Below are 10,659 nucleotides of genomic sequence, written 5' to 3' on the forward strand. Positions count from 1 at the left end.
TCTCTTTCTCTCTCTGCCTTCCTCTCTCTGTCTCCCTCCCTTGCTCTGTCTCTCCCTCCCTTGCTCTATCTCTCCCTCCCTCTATCTCCCTCCCTCAGTCACCCTCGGTCTCCCTCCCTCTGTCACCCTCATCCCTCTGTCTCCATCCCTCTGTCTCCCTCCCTGTGTCTCTTTGCCTCTCTCTCCCTCTGTCACCCTCTGTCACCTCCCCCCTGGCAGCCTGGGTTGGAACAGCTTCCTGGGCACACACACACAGCCACACCCCAGTACTTCACAGGTCTTTCATGGATCATTTACTTGTTAACTAGTTTTTGTTATATTTCACCTCTTGGTGCACATGCATCTCCACTCTGACTATCGCTGGACTCGCACAGCCCCCATGGTGCAGAGTCTCTCGGCGTCCGCGCTGTTGCGGCAGTGTTTGGTGGCACTCTTATGAAATCTGCAGACATGGCACACGGGTACAATGTCTGCAAGGTCCACGGCCCAACAAGAAAGTCTTGCCAGGCCGCTGGCAGCATGTGGGCCATACCATGAGTAGCCGTGCTCTACACAGTGGAGCTTGTATACCTCATCCTCGTACACAGTACATCAACATGTGCCCATGCTTATTGTGCCCCCCCAATCAGTACCTAGGCAATGTAGTTACATCCTCCCTCTAGATGGGTCAACATGATTGTGTTTTTTGTGCATGTGGTGTGTTCAGTTGGTACTTACCGACAAGCAATGCATTTCCATATGTGCCATCCTGGAAGCGCTGGTTTATGATGCATTGTCGGAAGATGAATGCATCATGCACACTCCCTGGAAATTTGGCAATGACATTTGTGAACAGTCCGCGGTGGTCCACTGTTGCCTGCACATTCATTGAATGGTGTGCTTCCTGTTGCGGTAGATGTGTTCGCTGTCCGCAGGGGGCACAAATGGTACATGTGTGCAGTCAATTGCACCGATCACCTGTGGTATGCCAGGAATGGCATGGAATCCTTGCTTGATGGCAATCTGCTCCTGCACAGTGTTGGGGAAGTGTAGGTGCTGAGGAATCGGGCTGAGTATGGCATCCAAGACAGTGGGGAGGAAGGTTGAGAGGGATGCCTGTGATACTCCACCGACTCTGGCTGTTGTTGGTTGGAATGTTCCAGAGGCCAAGAAGTGCAGCATAGCGAGCACTTTTGTGTGCAGAGGGATATTGATTGTCCGCTGTGTTGGTGGCGTCAGCCTGTGGGCAATGAGGGTCAGGATGTGCTGGATGGATGTCCTCTTGAGCCTGTAGTGGGCTATGACTTCCTCTGGCTTTAAGTCTGTGAGGTAGACACGTCTGCGCAGTGACTGCTGTCTTCTTCGTCGCTGCATAGGTGGTGGTGGTCCTGGTGGTGGTGGCATTGGCGGTGGTTGTTGTTGTTGCTGCCTTGGTGGGACTCCAATCTGCATGATGACTACCTCCATGGCTTCTGTGGCTGTTCTTCGGAAGCTCAGGCCGACTCTTCCTTATATACTCCCACTTATCTCCAGTGTAAGTCAGGTTTTTATCAGGTGTTAAAAACTGGAGTTAGCGGGAGTTAGCATGCGTTTTTTGTAGCTAAGCGGTTTGGCGATATCCTTGATAATAGTGAGCAGCTGTGTCAGTGACTTTTTTCACTGGATTTCAGTCAGGAACGCCTACTTTGCATGTAATTAGCGTTAATTATCGCTGGCTTGAAAGGGGAAACATCCACTAGTACGCAGACATTTCTTCGCTTACCGTTACTACGCAAGCGTTAGTACGCATGCGATGTAACAACGCGTCCCTTTAGTACGCATGCTGTTACATCGCATGCGTTGTACAACGCATGCGTAGGGGGCGGGTACTAGTCACGGCGGACATTTGCACGGAGGAAGCTGGTGGAAGCATGAAGGGGGAGAAGATTTGAACCACGTGTGGTAAGAGGTAAGTGGGGCTGTGTGGGGTCGTGTAGGGGCTGTGTAGGGTAGTGCAGGGTTGTGTACTTATGTAGTGTTTTAGGGTTTAGTGAAGTGTCGTGGGGTTAGTGTTTTAGGGTTTAGGGTAGTGTTGTGGGTTATTGAAGTCTAGGTTAGTGTTTTAGGGTTTAGTGTAGTGTCGGGGGGTTATTGTTTTAGGGTTTAGGGTAGTGTTGTGGGTTAGTGTAGTCTAGGGTAGTGTTTTAGGGTTTAGTGTAGTGTTGTGGGGTTAGTGTTTTAGGGTTTAGGGTAGTGTTGTGGGTTAGTGAAGTCGAGGGTAGTGTTTTAGGGTTTAGTGTAGTGTCAGGGGGTTAGTGCTTTAGGGTTAAGGGTAGTGTTGTGGGTTAGTGAAGTGTAGGGTAGAGTTTTAGGTTTTAGTGTAGTATGACACGTTATTTCGCATACCATTATTATTACTAGGTAAGTTTTTACTTCGCATACATTAACACTTTCATTGTAATGGTATGCAAAGTAAAAACTTGCGTAGTAACGGTTATTGCTAAGTAATAACCGCGTAGTAAAAGCATGCGAAGTAATGGCATGCATAATAACGTCTCATATTCACTTGAAAGGCGATACAAATTCCGGTCGCTATCGCCGGAAAAGTAACTCTAACAGGGGTTAGCGTCGCCTTGTTGATAGGGCGCTAAAATTATCGCCGGAAACTGGCGCTAAGTTGGCGATAATTTTTTATCGCCGCCTTGTTGATATGCCCCTTGGTTTCCCCCTTTTCTCCACAACCTGGATACATACCTTTGTTTAAGTCTTTCAGTGTTGAGGCATAGGCCTGCATTAATGTTACCAAGGTACAAGGTCTGGTTGCGCGCTTGCGGAATGCACCCTTATTTCCAGAGCATGCCCTGCCAATGAACAAGAGAGCAAAGCCAGGCTGCACTCTCACACAGCACAGACGCCTAAAGTACCAAACAACTATCTTTATTAGCATAAACCATCCAATATGGTGCATGTAACACAATTTTGTTGTACAGGAAACACAACCTCCTGCCACTGACTTAGCTGTTCTGACTGAAAATGGTCTGTTGAGGCCTGTGTACGAGGTGAAAGGGCATCTGACTCACTGACTGTAAACGAACCACCCCTCCCAGAATGCAATGAGGCGCCGAGTCTCCACTGTTTCACAGACATTCATTGACACTGGGCTGAATGGGGGGCCCTTGAAGAGTTGGGGGGCCTGTGTACGAGGTGAAAGGGCACCCGACTCACTGACTGTAAGCGAACCCCCTCGCAGAATGCGATGAGGCGCCAAGTCTCCACTGTCTCACAGACGTTCATTGACACTGGGCTGAATGGAGGGCCCTTGAACAGCAGGGGGGCCTGTGTTACGCTCCTGAATTAGATCATGTAACCAACAAGTTACATAGAAAACTCTACAACCGCAGCTTGAACCTGCTGTCGTGTTATTGGGTTTGACCAATGTAACTTGCACAGTGTACTCCAGGCGTGTCGTACGTAGGTCCAGGAGGGCTGTACTATGGCTAGACTTGCTGTGCGAGTATCTCTATAACTGACTTATATATATATATATTCACAGAAAAACACCATAGGTTTCAGGGGTGTTATAGTTAGCTGCCCATTTCACTCGTACAAAACCATAGAAATTCCTCCGTTATAGTTAGTTCTGCTAACTATAACTCACGCGCCCGCAATGCACTGCTGATGATGTCACATATTGCATCATTCATGACATGGTCAGTGACATCACTGATGATGTCACTGATGACATCTCAAATGACATCACTGAAGACATCACTGATGACATCATCCACTGAATGTGGTTTAGTTTGAAATTTAAATATGTATTATATATACCAATCTGTATTGAAGATTGAGTGGATATATAACTGTCTGGATGGAGGATTTAGTAGCTGTCTGACTGTCTTTTTAAGTGAGTAGTTAAACGTTTCTCACTTAATACATGGATTAGTAACGAAACTATGTGAATGTGTGCAGCACTGTCTCTGTTGTTGTATAACATGCTGCCTCAGTTGGTCACTAACTACATGAGTGTGTATATTAGTTATTGATTAGTTGGGTGAGTATTTGTATGGGACACTGAGTTTGTGTGTGGTTGGATGGGGTGTGTGTAACTCTATGCATAGATGTGTGAATGGTTGATTGACTAGATGTATGGGTTTAAGAGTGCATGTGGAAACAGTTGTTTGGGTGACTGAGTGTATTTATTTGTGTGTTGGTGAGCGAATATATGTTTAGTTGTACATCTTCAACAAAGTAAAAAATAAAAGGCATTGTATGTGAGAGTTGGTGTATATAAATAAGTTTGTGTAAGAGTCAGTGATTGTGAGAGTAAATATATGAATGAGTGTATAATTGTAATGGTGCTTTTTTAACATATTAACGATGAGTTACTATGTGTTTGAATAAATGAGGTGTTGTTGGATAATTGTGTAAGTGAGTAAATTTAAGTGCAATACATTTTTTTCATGAGTGAGTAGGATGACTGCATAACCGACTAAGATGACTGCTGATGTGTCAATGTCTATATATGTGTAAAAGTGCATTTGATAGTGTTCTATTAATTAATGACTGCATGTATAGATAATTCTGTTGTTGAATGGGTAGTTGTGTGTGTAGACTTAGGAATCAGTGAGTGGGTATGTAGTAACTGATATTGGTGTGTCAATGGTTTCAAATATGGTACTCTGTATTTTACAGTGAGTGATGAAAGGTTATAATAGTGTATGATGTGGTGTATCGGATTGTCAAGTGGATGATGTCATCAGTGATGTCATTTGAGATGTCATCAGTGATGTCATCAGTGATGTCACTGACCATGTCATGAATGATGCAATATGTGACATCATCAGCAGTGCATTGCGGGCGCGTGAGTTATAGATAGCAGAACTAACTATAACGGAGGAATTTCTATGGTTTTGTACGAGTGAAATGGGCAGCTAACTATAACACCCCTGAAACCTATGTTTTTTTCTGTGAATTTCTAAGGTTTTTTAAATGCTAATTTCTAACTATAACGTCTCTGAAACCTATGTTTTTTTCAGTGAATTTCAAAGGTTTTTTAAATGCTAACTTTTAAGTGTGATAGTAGTTATATCTATTTTTTTGTACTGATTTTCTACAGCTTTTTAACTGTTTATTTATAAATGTTTTATTCATTAAATAACATATATTTTTCTGAAAATTGCAAAAAAACATTTTTTAATTAAAACTGAAATATTGATTAATTTTCTTGTTTTCATTTTTTATTTTAATATATTTATATCATTTTCTTTAAAAAAAAATCATTTTTTTTTTCGCTGTCGCGCACTCAAAGTGTACACATCACGGTGGGTGCGCGCATTCTAGCCGACATTTTAGAAAAGTCATGAAGGATCCGCGTATGGTGTGCGACGGCTGCGTGTTTTTCAGTTACATCATATACATTTAATATCACGTGATATGCGCGATTGGTATGCGACCAGTCTGCGACTCCTGCTCCCGCGCATTCGCGACACATGCGCATTACGGTACAAGATGTTTGCGCGCTTGGGGGTCCCGCGTGACATCATATACGTGCTGGGGCGCGCTGGGTGCGCGACTCCCGCAAAAAAAATGTATGTTCCAAAATGATATGTATGTGTCTTTAATATACATATTAAGGCAAGAGATTATGTAAGATATTCATCAAAATAATATATTTGTACTTATAAGAAACTTATATTATTTTTAAATATATTTTCGCGAAGTCGGGTGCGTGCGTCGTGAGTGCAGAAAACCAGGTCAGCAGAGCTGCTGTAGAGCCAGAGGACCAGGTCAGCAGAGCTGCTCTAGAGTCAGAGAACCAGGTCAGCAGAGCTGCTGTAGAGCCAGAGAACCCAGGTCAGCAGAGCTGCTTTAGAGGGAGAGAACCAGGTCAGCAGAGCTGCTTTAGAGCCAGAGAAACCAGGTCAGCAGAGCTGCTTTAGAGGGAGAGAACCAGGTCAGCAGAGCTGCTGTATAGCCAGAGAAACCAGGTCAGCAGAGCTGCTCTAGAGCCTAAGAGCCAGGTCAGCAGAGCTGCTTTAGAGGGAGAGAACCAGGTCAGAAGAGCTGCTTTAGAGCCAGAGAACCAGTTCAGCAGAGCTGCTTTAGTGGGGAAGAACCAGGTCAGCAGAGCTGCTCTAGAGCCTAAGAACTAGGTCAGCAGAGCTGCTCTAGAGTCAGAGAACCAGGTCAGCAGAGCTGCTGTAGAGCCAGAGAAACCAGGTCAGCAGAGCTGCTCTAGAGCCTAAGAGCCAGGTCAGCAGAGTTTCTGTAGAGGGAGAGAACCAGGTCAGCAGAGCTGCTGTAGAGCCAGAGAAACCAGGTCAGCAGAGCTGCTCTAGAGCCTAAGAGCCAGGTCAGCAGAGTTTCTGTAGAGGGAGAGAACCAGTTCAGCAGAGCAGCTTTAGAGCCATAGAACCAGGTTAGCAGAGCTGCTTTAGAGCCAGAGAACCAGGTTAGTAGAGCTGCTTTAAAGCCAGAGAACCAGGTCAGCAGAGCTACTCTAGAGCCAGAGAACCAAATCAGCAGAGCTGCTCTAGAGCCAGAGAACCAGGTCAGCAGAGCTGCTTTAGAGCCAGAAAACCAGGTCGGGAGAGCTACTCTAGAGCCAGAGAACCAAATCAGCAGAGCGGCTTTAGAGCCAGAGAACCAGGTCAGCAGAGCTACTCTAGAGCCAGAGAACCAAATCAGCAGAGCTGCTCTAGAGCCAGAGAACCAGGTCAGCAGAGCTGCTTTAGAGCCAGAGAACCAGGTCAGGAGAGCTTCTTTAGAGCCATAGAACCAGGTCAGTAGAGCTGCTTTAGAGCCAGAGAACCAGGTCAGCAGAGCTGCTCTAGAGCCAGAGAACCAGGTCAACAGAGCTGCTCTAGAGCCAGAGAACCAAATCAGCAGAGCTGCTCTAGAGCCAGAGAACCAGGTCAGCAGAGCTGCTTTAGAGCCAGAGAACCAGGTCGGGAGAGCTACTCTAGAGCCAGAGAACCAAATCAGCAGATCTGCTTTAGAGCCATAGAACCAGGTCAGCAGAGCTACTCTAGAGCCAGAGAACCAAATCAGCAGAGCTGCTTTAGAGCCAGAGAACCAGGTCAGCAGAGCTACTCTAGAGCCAGAGAACCAAATCAGCAGAGCTGCTCTAGAGCCAGAGAACCAGGTCAGCAGAGCTGCTTTAGAGCCAGAGAACCAGGTCAGGAGAGCTGCTTTAGAGCCATAGAACCAGGTCAGCAGAGCTTCTTTAGAGCCATAGAACCAGGTCAGTAGAGCTGCTTTAGAGCCAGAGAACCAGGTCAGCAGAGCTGCTCTAGAGCCAGAGAACCAGGTCAACAGAGCTGCTCTAGAGCCAGAGAACCAGGTCAGCAGAGCTGCTGCAGAGCCAGAGAACCAGGTCAGCAGAGCTGCTTTAGAGCCATAGAACCAGGTCAGCAGAGCTTCTTTAGAGCCATAGAACCAGGTCAGTAGAGCTGCTTTAGAGCCAGAGAACCAGGTCAGCAGAGCTGCTCTAGAGCCAGAGAACCAAATCAGCAGAGCTGCTTTAGAGGGAGAGAACCAGGTCAGCAGAGCTGCTTTAGAGCCAGAGAACCAGGTCAACAGAGCTGATTTAGAGCCAGAGAACCAGGTCAGCAGAGCTACTCTAGAGCCAGAGAACCAAATCAGCAGAGCTGCTTTAGAGGGAGAGAACCAGGTCAGCAGAGCTGCTTTAGAGCCATAGAACCAGGTCAGCAGAGCTGCTTTAGAGCCAGAGAACCAGGTCAACAGAGCTGCTCTAGAGCCAGAGAACCAGGTCAGCAGAGCTGCTTCAGAGCCAGAGAAACCAGGTCAGTAGAGTTGCTTTAGAGGGAGAGAACCAGGTCAGCAGAGCTTCTATAGAGCCAGAGAACCATGTCAGCAGAACTGATTCAGAGCCATAGAACTGGGTCAACGGAGCTGCTTTAGAGCCAGAGAACCAGGTCTGCAGAGCTGTTGTAGAGCCAGAGGACTACATCAGCAGAGCTGCTCTGTAGCATAAGAACTAGGTCAGCAGAGCTGCTCTAGAGCCAGAGAACCAGGTCAGCAGAGCTGCTTTAGAGCCAGAGAACGAAATCAGCAGATCTGCTTTAGAGGGAGAGAACCAGGTCAGCAGAGCTGCTCTATCTGACACTGACTGACTGACACTGACGGACTGACACTGACTGACACTGATTGACACTGACTGACCCTGATTGACTGACACTGACTGACTGACACTGATTGACTGACACTGACTGACACTGATTGACTGACACTGACAGACTGACATTGACTGACATTGACAGACACTGACACTGACTGACTACTCTCTACTACTCTACTACTGACTCTCTACTACTCTCTACTACTCTCTCTCTAGTACTCACTCTCTACTACTCACTCTCTACTACTCTCTACTACTCACTCTCCACTACTCTACTACTCTCTACTACTCACTCTCTACTACTCACTCTCAACTACTCACTCTCTACTACTCTACTACTCACTCTCTACTACTCACTCGCTACTACTCCCTACTACTCACTCTCTACTACTCACTCTCTACTACTCACGCTCTACTACTCTCTACTACTCACTCTCTACTACTCTCTACTATTCACTCTCTACTACTCACTCTCTACTACTCACTCTACTACTTTCTACAACTCTCTCCCACTCACTCTCTACTACTCTACTACTCACTCTCTACCACTCTCTACTACTCACTCGCTACTACTCTCTACTACTCACTCTCTACTACACTCTCTACTACTCTCTCTCTCTACTACTCTCTACTACTACGCTCAACTATTCACTCTCTACTACTCACTCTCTACTACTCTCTACTACTCACTCTACTACTCTCTGCTGCTCTCTGGCACTCACTCTCTACTACTCTACTACTCTCTCTCCACTACTCACTCTCTACTACTCTCTCTCTACTACTCTCTACTACTCACTCTCTACTACTCACTCTACTACTCTCTACTACTCACTCTCTACTACTCTCTCTTTACTACTCGCTCTCTACTACTCACTCTCCACTACTCACTCTCTACTACTCGCTCTCTACTACTCTCTACTACTCACTCTCTACTACTCACTCTCTACTACTCTCTACTACTCTCTCTGCTACTCACTCTCTACTACTCACTCTCTACTACTCTACTACTCTCTACTACTCGCTCTACTACTCACTCTCTACTATTCTCTACTACTCACTCTACTACTCTCTCCTACTCTCTACCACTCACTCTCTACTACTCTACTACTCACTCTCTACTACTCTCTCTATACTACTCACTCTCTACTACTCACTCTCTACTACTCTATACTACTCACTCTGTACTACTCTCTACTACTCACTCTGTACTACTCACTCTCTACTACTCATTCTCTACTACTCTCTACTGCTCACTCTCCACTACTGATTCTCTACTACTCACTCTCAACTACTCTCTACTACTCACTCTACTACTCACTCTCTACTACTCTACTACTCTCTCTACTACTCACTCTCTACTACTCACTCTCTACTACACACTCTCTACTACTTGCTCTTTGCTACTTGCTCTCTACTACTCTCTAGTACTCACTATAATACGCACTCTCTACTACTCTCTACTACTCACTCTCTACTGCTCACTCTCTACTACTCTCTACTACTCACTCTCTACTACTCTCTACTAGTTTCTACTACTCACTCTACTACTCACTCTCTACTACTCTTTACTACTCACTCTCTAATACTCACTCTCTACTACTCACTCTCTACTACACACTCTCTACTACTTGCTCTCTGCTGCTCGCTCTCTACTACTCTCTAGTACTCACTCTAATACTCACTCTCTACTACTCTCTACTACTCACTCTCTACTACTCAATATCTACTACTCACTCTCTACTACTCTCTCTACCACTCTCTACTACTCACTCTCTACTACTCTCTCTCTACTACTCTCTACTACTCACTCTGCTACTCACTCTCTACTACTCTCTACTACTCACTCTCCACTACTCACTCTCTACTACTCTCTACTACTCACTCTCTACTACTCTCTACTACTTTCTACTACTCACTCTACTACTCACTCTCTACTACTCACTCTTTAATACTCACTCTCTACTACTCACTCTCTACTACTCTACTACTCACTCTCTACTACTCACTCGCTACTACTCCCTACTACTCACTCTCTACTACTCACTCTCTACTACTCACGCTCTACTACTCTCTACTACTCACTCTCTACTACTCTCTACTATTCACTCTCTACTACTCACTCTCTACTACTCACTCTACTACTTTCTACAACTCTCTCCCACTCACTCTCTACTACTCTACTACTCACTCTCTACCACTCTCTACTACTCACTCGCTACTACTCTCTACTACTCACTCTCTACTACACTCTCTACTACTCTCTCTCTCTACTACTCTCTACTACTACGCTCAACTATTCACTCTCTACTACTCACTCTCTACTACTCTCTACTACTCACTCTACTACTCTCTGCTGCTCTCTGGCACTCACTCTCTACTACTCTACTACTCTCTCTCCACTACTCACTCTCTACTACTCTCTCTCTACTACTCTCTACTACTCACTCTCTACTACTCACTCTACTACTCTCTACTACTCACTCTCTACTACTCTCTCTTTACTACTCGCTCTCTACTACTTACTCTCCACTACTCACTCTCTACTACTCGCTCTCTAC

This window comes from Triturus cristatus, chromosome 2_2 (assembly GCF_964204655.1).
Source record: "Triturus cristatus chromosome 2_2, aTriCri1.1, whole genome shotgun sequence".
Taxonomy (NCBI): domain Eukaryota; kingdom Metazoa; phylum Chordata; class Amphibia; order Caudata; family Salamandridae; genus Triturus; species Triturus cristatus.